The 6,063-nt window shown below is 27.6% G+C and overlaps 1 long non-coding RNA gene across 1 annotated transcript; it reads left to right on the plus strand.

Moving 5' to 3' along the window:
• The first annotated feature begins 4,381 nt into the window (after positions 1 to 4,381).
• On the plus strand, positions 4,382 to 5,798 carry LOC119671627. Its single transcript, XR_005251837.1, has 3 exons — positions 4,382 to 4,421; positions 5,171 to 5,284; positions 5,348 to 5,798. It is a non-coding gene; the product is annotated as an uncharacterized LOC119671627 (long non-coding RNA).
• The last annotated feature ends 265 nt before the right edge of the window (positions 5,799 to 6,063 follow it).

Genomic DNA, 6,063 nt, shown 5'->3' on the forward strand with positions numbered 1-6,063 from the left:
TAGTCAAATGCTACTAATTTGTATTATATATGCAAGAATTCTTTGCCATTCCATATAGAGCACATATAATAGATATAATAAATAGATTAACAGATTAAAGATATAATAGATTATAATTTTAGACTATAACTTACATGTATTGGGTACACTACTAACCATACTTATGAAAATATATATGTAAAAAGGCATTTATACGCAACCCTAGCTGTCATGCAATATTCGGTTGCAATCAGAAAGTCAGTGAAGTTGAGTTAGTTAGTCGAAGCAGTTCTTATTTTGTCGAAGTAGTTCTTATTTTGTCGAAGAAGTTCTTATTTTGTCGAAGCAGTTCTTATTTTGTCGTGGATGTTCTTATTTTGTCGAAGTATTTCTTATTCTGTCGAAGTAGTTCTTATTTGGTCAAAGAAGTTCTTTTTTTACCGAAGAAATTCTTATTTTGTTGAAGTAGCTTTTATTTTGTCGAAGCGGCTAATTATTTTGCATTTAATATTTTCAAAACAAATGCATTAAACCTTTAAACATTTCGGATTTTGTGGTTTTACATTAACTCTTTACATATATAGCAGAAAACTCATCATTTTTTAACTAATAGTTCCTTTCATATGTTGAATATTGATACACTTATCAAGAGTAATAAATATCTTCAAATGCCAAATAAAAAAAGAAACTTTATACATAGTTTCTTCTATTTTTCTTCATATCCTATTAGTCAATCTATAAATACATGCATAGTCTTATGTGGATGTTCCTATTTAAATTGGATTAATTAAACGAGTTTCTGAAAATATTCTCACATGTCTTTTCAATTAGACAAACATTAAAACATATTGTCAGGATAAGGAATTATACGCAAACCGTAGACAACTGAAATGTAGTATTTGTACAAGAAGATATATACATCCAATGACATAATCCTTTTAAAGGATATTAAGTGTGGAAGTCTTAAAATAGGCTTAGCAACAAATTACGGAATAAAACCTCATCAACCCTCTTATTTCATTCCAGTTTTCGCAATTTCTTTTCCACTTGCAAATTACAATATTTTCCTTAATAATAGCAACAACAATAGCAGGAGTTACTAATACTACTTAAAACACATTAAATACAAATACTAAGTCAGACACAAAGCAAAACAAATAACAATCAACAGAAAATGGCTTCGTAACTTTAAATAATACCAGAAAGGCATAAGGGGAGAAAGGAATTCTGAGTTTTGAAAAAGTAAATAAAATAGCCAAATCCACTCTTCTACACTGGCAGTTCCGCTAAGAAACGAAAACAAAAATGTAAATAAAAAATAAATAAAATATAAAAAAGTTATAAAAAATGGAAGTTAAAATAAAAACGAAACTAAATAAATAGAAAATCCTTTCGTGCAACTATTTTACAATATGTTACATAACAAAACACAAAGTGAAAGATACTAAAACCTTCTAAGTACGTTTCAGATACATGTTTATTTTTACATAGAAAAAATTGAAAGTAGGGGTAAAAAAATTATTACTCACTTCAAAAGACCAAAGACAGAAAGGGGGCTAGTGTAAAGTAAACTTTAAAATAAAAATCCTTAAACTTAAACCAAAATAAAATGAAAGAAATCGCACCTTTTTGTACCACTTTTGTATCGCTAATATATAAAAGTCCTAGTGGAGTATCTGTAAACCGAGTATCTGTAAACCGAGTATCTATGTGCCGAGTATCTATGTAGCAGTGTAACTGTGGTCTATCTGTGTGTTTTTGCGACTTTAGAAAGTTGTTTCCATACAACAAATAACACAGGAAATAAAATAGAAAATTACATTTTGACAAGTCAAGCTGTGACCTCTTCAAAATAAATATTTTACACAAAACAATCATTCATGTTGGTCAGGAAATGTTTGGAAAAGAATGAGGTTTTACGGATAAACACCCGGGGAAAGCGGACTAAAACAAAACATTTCATATGTGCTTCGCATAAGAATTACAACGTTTATGTTTTAACGTGCTCTGTTTAAATAAAATTTTAAATTTAAAATAAATGGTAAAGGTATTTACATTGTAAATCAAAATTTAGTGTCAGATAAATAAATTGAAGTAAATGTCATTTTCATCATATATTCTTCTTCTTCTTCTTCTTCTTGAGTTAGTGCTATTACGCACTTTTACACTATAATGGCTGGCGGGCTTATCTCTACCCCATACTAGGCTTTAACTAGGCTAAAAAAAATCATATCATTTATTTGACTTTTAGTTGATGATGGACCTTAAATCAGCATATCTTCCTGAGAGTCCAGAAGTGGACTTGAGGATTGTTACGGACTAAAACACCCCCTCTTCAGCGAGACTTAATCCCCCTCGGAACCGCTTTCGCATTACTTCGAGGAGGGTTTAATTAACTTCTTTCAATCATTTAATTTATAGAGTCGCTCTACCAAAGTAAAAAAAATTAAAATATTTTTTTTTCATTTATTTTTATTTATCTATTATTATTCATTTATGGATAAATGTGACTAGTGATTTAAGCACACATTATTTTATCTATTTAATTTTTTTATATTTTATATTATTTATTAAATATTTCATATTTAATCTAACCATAAAATTAAGACATAATAAGCTAGTAGTAATTAATTTATAAATAATTCAATTAATTGATTACCTGGACTTATTCATTTATTTCTAACACACAAGAACTTTGTATCTGTTGTGCTTAGATACATGTGAATTTATTAAGCATTTAATTAAATGTTTAATATAATTCAGTCAGCACGAATTTTGTTACACTTAACAATATTTTCCTAATTTAATCTTTAAGTAGATTTGCATGTTGATATGTATATTCCCTAATACTAAACACTCAACACAAACGCATACTAAAAATATAATAGATTATTTTTGAAACATGAAATTAGTTTGACATAAATTGAGATTAATCGATGGTTTCTTGAATGAAAATGAGAATGAAAATGTGAGTTCATAAAAGTCAATCATAAATCATGCAAAAGGACGAAATGAAGAATTTTACTAAACAATTAAGAAAAGGAAAATATTTTGATAAGAAACAAAGTTCTTTGACGTTTACAAAAAGATTTCTCATTTGGATTATTTTATCCAAAGAAAAGAAAGAAAGGAAATTATGTCTAGTTCTATGTATAGAAAAAAGTTTAGATGTGAAAATTATATTAATTTTAATTTATAGAAAAAAACAAAAATCTTAAGCAATACATTTGTATATTAAATTTTATTTTTATTTAAGCTTATTATTCAACTACAAGCTTAAATTATTCAATATAAATTTTATGTTTATTGATTACAAATCCATTTTTAATATTAATCGAGGTATAGAGTGTCAAAAAAAATGTACCCTAAAAAACTACAAAAAAAAAGGACTTTCAGAGCATACGATCGCATATTACTATGCGAAATTTGAGTATATAAAGGCACTACTCAATGCCTTCACATTGTTTCTGCAATTATAATTTTGAATGCTGCGCGATGGGTCACAGGTTTAGTTGAAATTTTCGCTACACAAAATAGAGATCTCTTATTCCTTTATCACTTGTAGTAAAAATTGCGAATCAACAAAATGGATCTACAAATAAAAATAGACTAAAGAAAATCAGAATAATTTATAATAGATGAATGAAAGATTGTTTTGACTGCACATATGGGGTGTAAAAAGTAGGTATATGAAATTTCGTATCAAGAAAGCGGGCAGGACATTTGCTACACAAATATTAATATTTACCAGTGAAGAAGTAGACTTTCAGTATATGTTACTATGTACCAGGATATTAGTGTATCGTTTATAAAGTTAAAATTCTCGTCGAACCCTCAGCTTCTAAAAGGAGTATGTAATAAGTGTATATAATAATAAGTGTATATAATAAGTATATAATAATAAGTGTAATTAATGTATATAATAATAATGTAATAAGTGTACTATGTATTAATAACAATATTTTGTGAAATATGTTTATTTCATTTTTTAATCGCACCTTAAAATGGTTCTTAAAATACTTTAAATTTACTTTAATCTTCTTGTCCTTCTTGATTCTTCTTCTTGAGTTAGTGCTGTTACGCGCTTTTACTCTATAATGGCTGGGGGGCTTATCTCTACCCCACACTAGGCTTTAACTAGGCTAAGAAATCATATCATTTATTTGTCTTTTAGTTGATGACGGACCTTAAATCAGCATATCTTCCTGAGAGTCCAGAAGTGGATTTAAGGATTGTTAGGGCGGGAATACTTTAATATTATTATTTAAAAAACCTTTTTATTTTAATAATTTTTTTAAATCAAAGGAACCAATCAAAAGCAAATTTATTAAAAACTAAACCAATAAGTAATAGTTTTTTAAATATAATATTTTCATTAAAAATTTTTCCAACATTATAAAAAAAAAATTATATATATATACATCTGTATTTTTTCGCTACATGTAAGTACAAAAAACTTTTAATGCATTATATTTATAAAATCTACGACGTGTTAGGTAATTGAGAAATAATTGGTTCATATTATTAAATAATATAAATTATTGATACACTGGCATCAGAAAATTTACTTACTCAAGTAATACGACAGAAGTACCATGTGAATATCTGATCATATATTTCAATAAAAAATCTAAGGCATATGGTTTAGAATTTAGAAATCTGGACTAGTTGAAAAATAGGCAGCCAACGATCGATAGAATGTTCCAATAGTATTTAACTGTTTTTAAACCTACCTAATAACACAAAATCCAGCTAATACAGGTCCATCTATATCTAATGTATGTTTAAATCCTGCATAGATCTTAACAATAGTTGGTTTTATCCAATACTTTTTTGAAAATCTGAACACATACTCGTAACTATCTTACACTGCATATATCACTCGCTATATCTTTACACCGCTTTAGAAATAGTCATCAGCAAATAGTCGCCACTAATTCTAGTTAGTATTGTATATGTTAGAAACTTTTGAAAAACTTTAAACAATATTTTAAATATACATACAAACATATATAACTTATGTATATAATTTAGATGAATTTTAGTGTTTTTAATTAATGCATAGTCCAATAAACTACATTTTATAAAATTTATTTTAATTTTAATTATTAAATAAATATTTGAAAATATTATATATATAATACACATAACCTGGTAAACATATGACAAAATATGTTTATTTTCTTCATAGCGCATCAAGTACAAAATATTTAATGTTGGCAATGCCGACAATATTTGCGAAGCCATTTCGACCAAAATAAAGCGAAAACGAAGGGTGCGATATATATAAAAAAATTTGGCTAAAGTAATTATAAATACTTTTCTTAAATAAAAATTTAAGCATCTAACAAATATCTTCACATTTAAGTTTGTTTTCGGAAGAAGATATCCTCGATCGCCTCAAGCACAAAAAATAAAAATGGGTATTAACATTGACGACTTTCTAGAAGACCAAACTACACTTAAAAATTTTGAGTGCTGCATATGCCTCGACGGCTATGAAAACCCATCTACAATAAAAGTTTGCGGCCATACATTTTGTAAGGCATGTATAGTGGAATGGAGAGAGAACCACAATTCTTGCCCAGTGTGTCGTACTGCATTTAATTTGATGCACTTAAAAAATTTTAGAGGCAAGCGGTACAACGCTTACCTAAGTTTTAAAATAAAGTGCGAGAATGAGGGATGTAAGACTGTCGTAACTGTTGGTGGTCGAAAAGCTCATCTTAAGCGGTGTCGCTTTAAGCCCAAGCCCGAAGACTAGTTGATGCATTATAAAAATTTTTTAAAATTGAATCTACCGAAGAAGAAAAGAATTTTTTTAAAATCATGTATTTTTATAACAATTTTTTTTGAGGCTTTATTGTTTATTAATTTAAAAGTTGGGTTCTTGCTTTATTCGAAACTCTGCATAAGTTTCGAACGCAGCAAATGTTAACTTTGTCCAATATATGTAAACGACCTAAAAATATCTTTCTTTAAATCTTACTTAATCTTGAAAATTTGCTTTTAAGTATAAAAAATATCTCTGATCTTAATGTTATAAATTCAGAAAGTGAATTCTTGTTCCAAGTACATAGTTCA

Source organism: Teleopsis dalmanni, chromosome 1, assembly GCF_002237135.1.
Source record: "Teleopsis dalmanni isolate 2A chromosome 1, ASM223713v2, whole genome shotgun sequence".
Lineage (NCBI taxonomy): Eukaryota > Metazoa > Arthropoda > Insecta > Diptera > Diopsidae > Teleopsis > Teleopsis dalmanni.